At 41.7% G+C, this 14,505-nt stretch overlaps 1 pseudogene; it reads right to left on the bottom strand.

The window, feature by feature from the left end:
- Positions 1-2,798: 2,798 nt before the first annotated feature.
- LOC147900479 (mitogen-activated protein kinase kinase kinase 18-like) lies at positions 2,799-4,004 on the bottom strand (annotated as a pseudogene).
- Positions 4,005-14,505: the final 10,501 nt, after the last annotated feature.

Raw genomic sequence — 14,505 nt, 5'->3', positions numbered from 1 at the left:
GTGCGGGGAAAGGTTTTACTAGGTCTTATTGATCTAGTTTATGTCAGCATAGAGGATTTGGTAGCTGACATATTCACAAAGGCATTGGGCACAGAGAAGCTACGCAAGTTCAGAGACCTGCTTGGTGTGCAAGAATTGGGATTGAGCTCGAGGGGGAGTGTTGAGATATCGAGCTCCACTCGTGATATGCCAAGGTGACCATTGTGCATTTATGTCACTGACTTGTTAGTTGCAGATGCAGTTGGTACACTGCCCATGAATAATAACTGGATGACAGCTATCCTTATGTACTCTAGTTCATGGCTCAGTTAGTATGCCACCTTAGTTAGCTGAGTTTGGTTTGAGACCCACATATAGGGCTCTGCTATTTCTTTGTACTAGAGTTCTTTTGGCTTTCACAACTAAGAAGAGGAAAACTGTTTTCAGCCTTCACCTTTGTGTGTGAATCCCCATTGTGTATGTGAGAAAGCCACAAGTGAGACTCCTTCCTTCTCTCCCACTATCTTTACAGCGTATGGCTTGTGCCTTGCATTGCTCTCATAAGGAGTAGCTTGGAGTGGAGGCTCCATTGGCATCTCTTCAACATTCCCATGACACGTGAGTCACCGTCGAGATGACACATTTTTGGCACCGCTACCAGGGAATGGAGGTATGCTTTTGTATTGCACTTGCTTTCTTTCATAATCTACCCATTGCACAAGGATTCAAGCTTAACTTGGAGCTTTGTTAGTGGAGTTGTAGAAGAGGAAAGAGTGAAGAAGTGTGAGTTTGGACGAAAAAGTGAGAAAAGCTATCATTTTCTGTTGGAGAGTCTTTTTGATCATTTGAAGCTTGTTTTTTAGTGTTTTGAGTTGGTAGGAAGATAGTTTGAAAGTTTTCTAAGGAGTCTATGATGTAAAAATTCACAGAAAACAACCAAGAATGATGAATCATGCTGAATTTTGCATTTTGGCATTCAAAAGTTATTTTTCTTTAAAGTTTTTTTCATTGAGTAGGTAGTATAGCATCCCCCTAGCATAGAGAAACCTGAACACAAACTCAAAATCCTTCAAAAATCATTGACTAGGTAGACTAGGTAGTATAGCATCCCCCTAACATAGAAAAAACTGAACAGAAACTCAAAATCCTTCAAAAATCATCAAAAACTAGTCGACGACATGGCACTTTTCTATACCCACGGGTCGGTGGCTTAGCGCTATCCCTTTGACCGTTGCCATAGCCATATCCTACCGGTCAAACTTCGTTGACCCATTGCCATAGCACTTTCCCCCCGACCTAACTTCTGACCACGGTCTAACCCGCCCCCCTAATTAAATGCGTGTTAGAGTTAATTATTCCACTGGTCTGATAGCCGTTGACTCGTGGCCGATCGGCACGGGATGAGCTTACTGTGCCAATCGGCGGTCCGGGAGAATTTTGTCCAAGGATCTCGCACCTGAAGACAGTGCTTCGAGCTACGCTCAGCCCACCTTTCACCCTAGTTGGGGGATCAACCCCATCCAAAAGCTCAATTCCTAGCTCCCACTCCATAATAGGACCCCGACAGGAGGATCCATCCAGCTCCGATGAGACAAAGAGCTTGGACGAGGTAATGCAAGACCCCTCAGGTTCAAGGGCCCCCTTCACTAGTGTGGCCTCTCCCAACTCTCTCGCTCCTTCTATAGCATCCAGGTTAAGAGGTACATTCTCCAACATGTTTGGACATTTAGGCCGAACAGAGTTGATAGACATGGAGAACCCCTTCGCCGGCATGTCTGCGGGAAGGGAAGGTTAGCAACATCCAGCTCTCAAAACACAGCCAGGGACTAAAGCCACCTTTGTGGACCCAAGACCTTCCTCCTTCGCAAGGCACCCTCAATGGGAATGAAAGCGATTATTTCGCTTTGTACCACTTTAACAAATGAAATTCAACAAAGATTTCCTAAAGTTGAACTTCTTGAATCTTTTTCTATTATTCACCCTTTGTATTGAAACAATGCAAGAGATGAAAATAAATTGTTTCGCAACTCATTTCAAATGAGTTTGGGTAAGGTGCGGAGTGTCATGGTGATAGATTGAATGCACCACTTGATTCCAAAGAGCAAATAAATCAATTAGGCATCTTTGGGCAAACTATGCGGGAGAAACATAGTAAGCTAGAACACCCATCAAATCCCAAAGCCATGACTAGATCGTGGAGAAAATTGGATTGAGGTCTGTATTTGAAAGAGAAAATGTTAGAATACTTTAAGCTTTCTGATCTATGCCAAACCATGATACTTGGATTAGTTGACGATGACTGAGTGTTTAGTAGCTTGACCTACGATACAATAAGAGATTCGACGAATTGGTCCAAAACCATCTTTTCATTGTAAACACTGGAGTTGTGTCATTGCTTTTTGACATATAATTTTCCGGGAAGAAACTTGGAACTGGGGTTTGAACAGGAGGCTCAAAATTTGAAAACTCTTGACGTTTGCAGCCATCCAATGTGGCCGTTTGAAGCTGCTTCATGATAGAGTTTGAAGTGGTGATAATAAGCAGCCTTGAGAAGCGGTTCAATCCGAAGGGATCCTCGGACCCTTTGCACCTTCTTCGCAACTTTGGCGACGAAATGGGTCGTCCCTGCACGGACTCACGGAGTTTGGGTGCTAAAAAATTATGGATTACAAGCATCAAACTGATCGCCCTTGAGGCTTGACCCCTTTGTATACCGATTTCCGTTGAACCCTTTCCTTCGAGCTCACAATCGAATTGATGATCTGGCAATCATCTTCACAGCGCAAAACTGATCACCTTCCTTTAGCGTGCTCGTGATCTCACTCCGCGGCCTTCCTTTATCTCAGGAATACCAGTGAGTCCAAATTCACCTTGCAACCCTCTCTCACGTGCACAAGATTTGGATACGCGGCTCCAAATGTCTCCATGAATGGCTTTTGCCTGTCTTCTGACCATCCCTCCGCACTCCGCACGGTGATCCATTTGATGGTGGTCGGGATGGTGGCATCTCTGGGAGAGACCGACGAAATACATCGCCTAGCCATGCCGATATCCTGTGCAGTTGAATCGGTCTTTGCGATTTTTCTGGGCACGGGAAGGATTGGTAGAGAGTCCGATGGCTCGTCATCTGTGTCACTCTCAATGCCGAATTCAAGAGCGCCCCTTGGCGACCCCTGATCGTGGTAATCAGGAGAATCACTGTCGCCTTTCGATTGCACTTTGACGAAGGGATGCTGGAGAAGCTGGGCCGCAGTCCATCGAGCCCTGGGATCTCGCTGTAAACATTTGCGTACAAAGTCCCGGGCCTCAGCAGAGAGAGACTCTGGCAACAGCGGATCCTCTTGAGAAATCTGGAAGAGCAGAGCTGCGACGTCTGTTAGATTGGCCCAAGGAGGGCGTCCCTGCAACATCTCGACGACCGTGCATCCCAAAGACCATACATCCGATGGGAGGCCTTGCTCAATCCCCTGGACTACCTCCGGGGCCATCCACAGGGGTGTACCTCCGAAGGATTCCCGCTCGGACTCTTGATCATCCAGCCTTTTGGCTGCCCCAAAATCGGCGATCTTGATGCCCGAGGATCCCACCAAGATGTTTTGCCCTTTGATATCGCAGTGGACGATGCGGCGTTGGTGGAGGTAATGCAATCCCTCGAGGATGCCGCGGGTGTAGAGGCGAACAAGGCTCTCATTCAATTTGCCACCGGATTTCTGGAGAAGGTCAGAGATACTACCATCGGGCATGTATTCGAGGAAGAGGGTGAAGCCATGGGGAGGGGATGAATGGGCACCGAAGCAGCGGAGGATGCGGGGGGAGTGGAGGCTTTGGAGGATATGGAGTTCATGGTGGAGGGCAAGGAGGCGGGAGGGGGAGGGGAGATGGAGGGACTTAAGGGCGAAGGGGAGGCCATTGTGGAGGTTAATGGCGAGGGAGACAGAGGAGGAGGAGCCAGAGCCGAGGGGGGAGGTGCGGAGCCAGTGGCGGATGGGAGACGAAGAAGCCATGGGGCTTACTAGCTCACAACAAAGAAGACGAAGCTTTGGGAGAAAGCCACAGAAGGACCGCCTTCTTTAACTTCCCTGCCACGTCGGCCTCTGTCGGGCCACGACGCGCCACATGGCAGACGCCGCAAGCGCGACTTTTGGGTCCCGACGGGGCTTTGCGGCTGCTGGTGTATGGGCTTCCGCCACGTGGACTGGGATTCTCCAACTTCCAAGTGCCCAGGGGATCCGGATAACAAACTTTGCGAATGTCATCGCCGACGCTGCCGAATTTCGGTTGACGCTCCACGTGGACGACGTTTTTTATATTAAAAGGCTTCCGTGCTGCATCTGCTGGTGAAGCTTCTTCTTCCTCTGATAACGCACGGGACGTTCTCTAGAAAGCTGACGTTGCACACGCCTATTGAGTTACGCCAGCCATCGGAAGCCGCAGTCGAAACATCCCATGCAGGCCGCCTCCTTCTATGGTACGAAGACGCTCTATACGCCATGATCCATCCCTGGAGTGCGTACGTGGCGCAGTTTGGATGGTGGCTGCAGTTACCTCGTCAGCCTTCAGTCCCCTACCTTCGTCGACCTCTCAATTTCCCCTCTTTCTTTTCTAAGCCTTGGTACTTGTCTTTCGTGGACCGTGCAATGCTCATGGTTTGAAGTCCATACGCATATATTGCCTCGTGACTCAATCCCATTTCACAACCCTTATAACTATCTTGAAAAGGATGGGTTTAATCTCGTTCCTATTGAGACAACCTTCATCCATCAAAAGTTAGAGGAAAAAAAGTTTAACGTACGATATAGACAACATGTTACCCAATCAGACAAGACAAATGTTGGCACTCACCAACATCACACCAACAAGACAAATGTCGGCACTCGGTAATGGCAAGCACATCCCTAATACATCTATTGGCGTGCTACTTACCCATACCACCATGTTGCTAGGTTCAACTATGCACTACGTACCATTAACATAACCATGCCATCCACACAACAATGCCCATGTCCACCTATAGTAACATGGAAATGCCATCAAATTTTAAGACTAGAAATGTTCAAATCCAACACTTTATTTTAATAGTATTGAACCAGCATTATTGCTTCATGTGCTTCCTTTCCTCAATGGTACAAGCATTGGCTTCAAGTCCATGTATAGCCCCACCATCCAATCATCAAGTAATAATCTTGTCAAGTTCCACACATGGCATTGCACTTCATGTAAATTTTGTAAATATTTTTGTTAGATTTGGAAATATTGCCCATCAACATCATATTTACGTCAATCATCCCCATAACACCTTGCAAAAATCCAAAACCTTACCAACCCATATGTCGAACTCCTTAAAGATCCATATCATTTACCCTCCGCACATGATATCAATGTGCACTATGTGACATCATGAATGATATCATCATATAGAGTTCTCATACATGTTTCAATTCTTCATCTCATGTGTTGCAATCAAATTACGATAGACATGACTTCATGCCCATATTCTCAAATAATAACTGCAAATCGGCTATTCATTACATATAAAGTTTTTTATACAACCTTTCTAGTGCAATCCTTTGTCTTTATGCTTGATGTAAGAGATTTCAAATCAAACCCCTAATCATTGAATGAGACAACCAACACTATTTTTATCACGTGAAACAAGTGGTCAAAATCGAGAGCGTGCAATAATACCTTTTAAATGCCCAAAATTAATAGCTTTGAGAATTTAGAAAACTTGATTGACATAAATATCAAGTTGTTAAAATGAATAGATATGGTATCTTTGCATCTTCAAGACCCCAAAATAGAACCATGTCACCTTGGAATCTAGGCAACTACAATGATCCAACTTGCTTATTACTATTAATGAGGAGGAAAATCGTTAATTGTAGATGGCTCGGCAAAATGGCACGTGGAGGTTTAAAGAGATTAAACTTTTTGTTTAGTTGCAACAAGCTAATGCCAATTTTTTTTCTTATACTATAGGTTTTCTAGGAGGGAGCGAATGGGGGGGGAAATATTTCTTCTAGAAGATAAGGAGCCCCCCCAATCATGGAAGTGAAAAAGATAGGGAGTATTTTTGTGTTTGGAAATTTCATTGACTACATGCATATTGAGGGATTTAATATTCACAGAATCACATACCCTTTTGGCAAGAGTTACAAATCATGCATTTGCACTTTTCGGTGACAAATATTTAGAAATCAGTGGACTAGCACTGGTATCACCATTGGTTATAGGTCAATTATTGCGACCAGTAGAGGCCACACTACCATTGGTAATCCCTCGGGATACTAACAAGCTACATATGTTTTGGGTTTGGGTGTTACTATCCAAATGTTTGTTAGTATATGGCATGTGAATGTATATGGTTTTGGGGTGTGGGGGCCTATATTTAGATAGCCACTATTATATGACATAAGTAGAATAACTTTGAGCATATAAATACATTGCCTTATGAATCAATCAATTTCTCCTTGATGAATAACTATGCACAATGCATCTCCATCTATGCATCATTCAAACAAATAAAATTCACACATTTGCACCCATGCATCATTCAGTGAGGAATAACATATTTGCATAAATTATAACATTCAATTATAACGTAATTGCTAACATGCATGACATAAAATTACATTACACATCTGCATTTGTGTAACATTTAAACATGACATTCAACCTAGGATTGGCCACAACTGCCCCACACACTTGGATGAACGAAGGGCCATGGGATGAATTAACAAACCAAATGCACTGGCGTTAACATTTTGAAATCTTTCTAAGGAGTACAAAGTTGGTTGTGTTGGAGAAACCAATGGAGTGCAACCGAATTGACTTGTGATGAATGATGGAGCCGAAGATGCAAGATCAAGACATCAACTCATATCCAACAACAAACATAAGAGTGGATACATGGACTCAAAGATGAGACAAAAAAGCTCAAGACATTGTTGAAGAAGATGAATCTTTGATTCAGGGAAGTGAGCAAACCAATGAGCTACTGGCATCAATGCTGAACAAAGAGAGGAAGAAGGGACTGACCAAGAAAGTCATAGAACCCCAGCTCTAGTGAATGCAAGCGAGTTTAACAAGAATGAGGGAGTGGATCCTGTTGAGATTTCATGCTCAACATCATGTGATCATGTGTGCATAGCACCATCACGTGATCATATGTGCATAGCACTAACCAAATAGAGTGCTATAAAGGAACGAGTTAGATGCCCTAACCCTAGCCCTAAATGGGTTTGCATATATTCTACATTTTCAACTAAATCTAGTGTACATGTGGCACAAGAGCCAACCCACATAGGATCACCTTAACCTCACCTTTTGCCACATGGCAGTTCCATCCTGAATCTACCACATCTTATCCTTATCCACGTGTCTTATCCTTAGTGCCACATGTACGGCCTCATCTGTCACAGTGGTAGTCCAAGTCAGAAGGCCACGTCACTGAGCCATGTCACCACCTGCTTGCCACATCATCCTTACCACCTTAGCTGACACATGGTAGCCACATTCCTAGCCTACCATGTCATTAGGCCACCTCAGCTACCACCTCAATAGGCCATGTCATCATTGTCCAGTCAGCTATCACCTCATTAGTGCCACATGGTAATCTAACCGCTTGTTGACATCAACAGACCATGGTTAGGTCAGGTGAGCCAGTGCCACATGAGTAGCCCAATCAGCACTGACCCTCTGCAGGCACACATAGTGCTTCACAGGCACTTCATGTGACTACTCCTACCACCTCATCATTGCTTCATAGGCACACCTCTTGCTAGGCAAAGTGCCACATCAGCACTGCATGTGACCCATAGTGACACATCATCATTGAGCACCATTGCACTCCTTTTGCCCCTCCACATAGATCAAGTCGTATCTCTTGATCCAGGAAGAATTTGAGGGCGCTCCAAAAAGGAAAGTTGCTTCATTTTTTGTGCTCTACTCATTCATCACATCACACGCACATTTTGGCACAAGTTACACTCACATTTGAGCCTCGTCGACAAATCCACTTCCTACATGCACATCTGCCTCTACATCGATGCATCTGACCTAGCACTTAAAAAGAACAAAAGAAAAGGAATTACTTGCTGTTCTTTTATCGATCGATGGTTGGTATAGATCTAGATCAGAGTATACTAGATTGGCATAGAGGGGACTCTTTGAATCTCCCCAAGTTGCCAATCTAAGACATGCCCAAAATTCCCAACTAGTACCTACTCGGAGTCAGTCCATATGCTCAGATACGGTTTCACATCATCACATTATTTGAAATGTGACGTTCATCAATTCAATGAGCAGACTTTAGAGTTGTTTAGAGGCATTGCCGATTGTTCAGTGGGCAGATAGTGCATGATTTGATTTCACACACACATGCCACCATTTTAAAGCCTACTCGGCTATTTCACGGCATTGTGCACAATGATTTCAACCTTGTAAAGCCTCTTGGCTATTCCCGGCATTATTTGCCACAAGCCTTGTAATACATATTGGATTTTATATATTGCAATTCTATCTTCACCGATAGTTCAGATTTCACTTGCAGTTGACTAATACAAAGATTTTCACGACACTTTGAGTACATTTTTCTTGCACCATGTGTACGACTAGCAACCTCAATCTAGAGGCATCTACTAAGCTAGACAACTCCAATTACGGCACATGGAAATACTGAATGGAGACCATTCTTGTACTTTAGGACAAATGGGAGTATGTTGATGGATCTACACCTAGACCATTGGATGATCCAGCAACTAGTAGCTCTACTCCACCTATTGTTATAGCACTAGCAGTGGGATCTATAGCTAGACAAACGATTTTCGCATGTGTAGCAGATCCTGCCATTACCCGAGCTCAGGTAGAATGGGATAAGAAAGACAAGTATGCATATCATCTGATCAAGCAGAATATGCAAGATGTCATGCTAGGATAGCTCAACACAGTCAAGACATCGAAAGAAGCATGGGATATGTTCGCAGCTCTCTACGAGTCCAAGAACACTTCTAGGATTCTCACATTGAGAAACCAAATCAACCATAGTTTCTGGAATAGCACCGAAACTGGTCATGGTTATGTACTCTGGATAAAAGACTACAACAATCAACTCGCAGTAGCAAGAGAGACTATGAACCCCACAAAAATGGTTCAAGTCATCTTGAATGGACTAGGAGTGGGATATGAGAATCTAGTCTAGACTCGGTATTGCCATCCAACGGCAAATTTCGACACTAGAAGAACTCCAGTCAATCCTACTTGGTGAAGAACTCAGGATGCAAGCCATTCAAGCACGTAAAGGTCATTCTAATGATTAGGCATTCACAGGTTCAGATAGAAGCAGAGGCAGAGGCAGAGGCAGATTATACCAAAAAAGTGGTCATCATCAGTAAGAAAATCAGCAAAGTTAGAATCAGCATTCACATCATCCTCAGCAACATCAACATCAGCAAAGAGGAAATCATTCCAACCTAGGAAGATTTCAGGGACAAGGGAATGCATCCACCAACGTGTCAAACATTTAGTGCAACTACTATCACAAGTTTGGACACTATGAAAGAGATTTCCACAAGAAATAGTACGACCAAGGCGATCAATCCAACAATAATCGAGGGAATTTTCGCAGTAGAGGAAATCATCGTGGTGGACATTCTAGTCACTATCATTTTGCAAATGAACATGGGAATACGGTTTCTTGGAAATGAGGAAATGCAGCAAAGTGATACAGTATACCTAGACACCTAGACACTGATTTCAATCCAAAAGAGGATTTCACCTATCAAGTCAACCAAGTGAAACAGGATCCTGGGCATATTGATAGCGGTGCATCATCTCACATGACAAATCATCAGGAATGGTTCACAGAGATGAAACCATTAGAAGGTCAGAAAAATGTCATCTACACAGCAGACAATACACCGAATCCAATTCAAGGGATAGGTGTTATCCCTATGAACGATTTCACTGGTACGAAAGGATTGGTGAAATATGTACTCTATGTTCCAAAGCTAAGCAAGAACCTCTTATCAGTAGGTCAAATGACAAAACAAATGTACCGAGTTATCTTTGATGGAGATGAATGCACTATCAGAGATAAATCCAGAAGATGTCAGCTAATAGCAAAAGGTGTCAAGGAAGGATGCTTATACAAAATGCTAGCTACAGTACCAGAGAAGCATGCCATCTCAGCTCAACCGCAACAGATGCCACTATCTGCAAAATGGCACAAGAGATATGGTCATGTCAATTTCAAGTACTTGTCAGATCTTAGGAATCAAAATATGGTAATTGGGATTCCTAAGCTGCTACAGTTCTTGGAAAAGTTTGTGAAGCATGCTGCTTCGGCAAACAAAAGCGAACCAATTTTGGCAGAAGTACCTCTCGTGCACGAGGTATTCTTGATTTGATACATACAGATGTATGGGGTAATGCCCAGACCTGCAGCATCAATGGTTCACTTTACTACTTGACTTTCATCGACGACTATAGCAGATGTTGTTTCCAAATATACGAATGAAGGTTTTAAAAAAAAATGGAAATGAGGGAGAGAATCCCCCATCTCACTTGCAAATGTTTTTAGGACAACTACAATGCTACAAGTCACTCCTAAGGAAGAGTACTTGATGTACTTTCGCACCACTTTTGCCAATAAAGCCATTGATTGGTATGACTGATATACCCATGGAAACTTTGAGACATGGGACGAGTTGAAGGATCATTGAAGCTTGCATTCCTGAAGAGGTTTCAACATAAATTTAGCTAGGAAAGATTGCTAAAGCTCAACCACCTTAATCAAAACAAGGTCGACTTTGTAGCACAAATGAGGATGCAGACTAATCAACTTGACAACTCACAAGATGAAATGGTGCTCTAGTCCTAGTTGATGAGTAGCCTCACTCAAGGAGCAAAGCTGTGTAACATGGAGTACATACCCAATGAGGATGTATGATGAATTAATCAATAGAGAAATGGCGTTAGAAAATAGGAACATGGAACCCGAAAAGAAAAATAAATATAAAATCTTGGTGAAAGTTTGTCAAGCTAATTTTTTTAGTTCTCCATTGCCTTGCAACTTCATATTGTGCAAATTATACACATGTACCACACCAAGCAACTAATCTTTTTTTGTAAACCTTTTTGTTTAGTCAATTACTCTAGCTCATCAAATTTGATCCTTGTAAATGGCACACACACACACACACACACACACAAATTCATACATGCATACATACACACATTCATACATGCATACATACATGCATACATACATACATACATGCATGCACGCTTGCATACACATGCATGCATGTATGCATGTATGTATGTATGTATGCATGCATGCATGTATGTATGTATGTATGTATGAGTGTATGTATGTATGTGTGCATGCATGTGTATGTGTGTCTGCATGTGTGTGCATGTGCATGCATGCATGTGTGTGTGTGTGTGTGTGTGTGTGTGTGTGTGTGTGTGTGTGTGTGTGTGTGTTTAAAATAAAACCTTTTTACAACACGGCATATGAAGCTCAGATAAGGGTGGATAAAAATTTATTTATTACATGGGTGTTCATAAGACAAAAGTTGGTATGACAGTGTAAACAAGAAATAATAACGCCGGTGAAGTCCTAACAAGCATCTTATTTACCAAAGAGGAGAGTCTGCATACCTGCCACCATCCAACGACAAAACATGATAAGAACCAAGTTAACTTAATTTGGGAAGACAGGTGTCATAAACTCTCCTCCCTTGTTATCAGGGTCACAATAAATTAGAAGCTTAGCCAAAAACTTAACTAGAATCATGTAAAAATTTTTCAAAGTGTAAAAGATGGGTATCTTTGAGTGTGGATTTGGTAGAGTATGTGGAAAGGGTAATCCTAATGTAATAGCTAGGGATAGGTTAGGGTGAGTGAAATAAAAAAAGAAAACACCTAGGTGAGAAAAGAAATTAATAAGGTACAAATTAGGAATAGGATTGCTAAGGTACGGTAGATACTGAAAGAGCATCATTAGTAAAGGATCAATTAACCAGGAGATACTGAGTGTAATTGTAAGTTGGGAAATTTTATTTTTTGATTAGAGGAGGAGAGATAATATATATGGAGAGAAGGGGACATAGTCATCTATAGGGAAAGATAAGGGGTAAAAGAAGGCCTTTAAAAAGAGCAAAAAATAGAGGACTAAAAAGTATAATTTAAAATTAATGAAAAGAAAAAAGGAAAAAGAGAGTGCTTAAAAAGTAATGAAATAAATTAATCTAAATTTAGTTTAGAATAAAGCAAAAAAATTTTTAAAAAGTGTTGTAAATAGATCTTAAAGTTTATAGAGTAATTTAATAAACATAGATTAGAGAGAAATGGGGTATGAAGGGAGAGGGATTAATTTAATGGAAAGAAAAAAGAAAGGGGAAGAGAGGTGGTGAGGGGAAAAAAAGATTAACTTAGATAAAGTAACAAAGGTTTTTGGAGTGGGGGGGGGGGGGGGGGGGTTTATTATGTAAGTGGTAGAAAAAAGAGAAATGGGGGCTGTGAATAATGAAGGAAGAGAGGGGTAATAAGTACCTGTGAGTCCATCGATAAAGGAGCTGAGAGTTTGATGGGAAGGCACAAAAGGACTATGGTGTGTAGCATGTGGGGGCTAGTGAGACAACTTAGAGCTTGGTGGTTGTACTAATGGTTGGGACTCGGGAGGCACAGAGGTAGGGCAACAACGTCGTAGCAGACTGTGGGGGGTACAGCGGTACTACAAGCGAGTGGCCAAAAGGCACGTACACTGCAACGGTTGGGGAGTGGGCACTAAAGAATGGTATTACTAGGTCTGTGAGTAGAGGGGTGGACAAAGCAGTAGCAGCAGTAGGCAATGAGTGGAGAGCTTAGAGTAGGGGTGATTAGTAGAAGGGTTTTAATAGGGTGAGACGAGAGTAGGGGGTAAAGTGATTGCAAGAATTGGCACGAGTGGATAGGTGAAGGTAGAGTAGGCTTATATATATAGGGGGAGGGAGGGTTAGTCGGGGAGAGAGTCGGGAGGTTAGGAAGTATTGGGAGGCAGGGCCATTTGCACAAATGCCATGTAAGGCAACGAGAAAACGGCCGTGGGAAGTCTACTTATAAACAAACAAGAAATTATGCTAAAAAAGGGTTTAGAATAAGGAAAATAATAGATTACTAGATTTTAGTAAGGTATACGATATTATAGTTAATTACGAGTAAAAAAATTAAGTAGTGTTAAAAAAATAGGATATAAGAAAATAAGAAAAAAGAGCAAGTAAATATATATATATATAGAAAATAGGTCATAAAAATATATAGAAAAGGGTAAAAGGAAAATTGAAAAAGAAAAAAGGAGGAAAATTTAAAAAATAAGAAATAAATTTTAAAGAAAAAAAGAAAATTAAAAAAAGGGGGAAGGGGGGAAAATATAATTGATAGTGAAAAGATAAGTAGGGGTTCTATTTTTTTAAAACAAATTTAAGGAATGTAGGAAAAATAGGTAACAAATATTAAAGAAAACAAAAAAATAGATTTAAATATTAAGAAATTTTGGAGGTAAAGTTTTAGGAAAAAGGGGAGAATAAATAAGGAAAAACTAAGAGAAGTAGGGAAAATAAAAGAGAAATTCAGGATTATATAAGAAAAACAGGAAAGAGAGAGAGAGAGACAGAGAGAGAGAGAGAGAGAGAGAGAGACACACACACACAGAGAGAGAGAGAGAGAGAGAGAGAGAGAGAGAGAGAGAGAAGGGGGCCAGGGCCTAACCAAAAGAGAGGAAGGTGTAGGAAGTGTGTGTGTGTGGTGTATACACACACACACACACACATACACACACATGCACACATGCACACGCACACGCACGCATGCATGCATGTGAGTGCATGCATGTGTGCATGTGCGTGTTGCATGCATACGTATGTGAACTCCTGCATGCATGTATGTATGTATGTATGTGTACATACATATGAAATTGCCTATTAGAGTATTTAGATGTTTATCTTTTGCAAATGTTTATATTCCATTGTGTTAATGGGATTGTGTAATGCTTACTTGAATGTCATGTTTAAATGTTGCAAGGATGTAAATGTGTAATATTTGTGTTGATGCAATTGTGTAATGCTTAGTTGAGTCATGCTTAAATGTTGTAAAGATGCAAATGTTAATGCTTGCTTGAATGTTTCTTTGCATGATGCATGGACGCAATAGCATTATAATTGAATGCCATAATGTATGCAAATGCATGAATAATATGTTACACCTCATTAAATGATGGGTTATGATTCATGGATGTAAATGAGTTAATTCAAATCTCCTTGTGTTTCTTTGAATGATTCATAGATGCAAATGCATCTATGCATAGTTATTCACCATAGAGAAATGTATTTATCCACCATAAGGTAGTGTATCTATAGCATATGTTCAAAGCTATCTTGCATATGTTTACATGTATACAATAGTTTCCATCTAGATATAAATCCCCAAGCCCCAAAACCATATACATACATGTTCCATAGACTACTAGACGTTTGGATAGTAATA

The sequence above is a fragment of the Dipteris shenzhenensis genome, chromosome 7 (assembly GCF_047967505.1).
Source record: "Dipteris shenzhenensis isolate YYH24624 ecotype China chromosome 7, Dip_SZ_1.0, whole genome shotgun sequence".
NCBI classification, from domain to species: domain Eukaryota; kingdom Viridiplantae; phylum Streptophyta; class Polypodiopsida; order Gleicheniales; family Dipteridaceae; genus Dipteris; species Dipteris shenzhenensis.
Note: the sequence above shows the minus strand (reverse complement) of the source record. Positions and strands in the feature narration are given on the sequence as shown.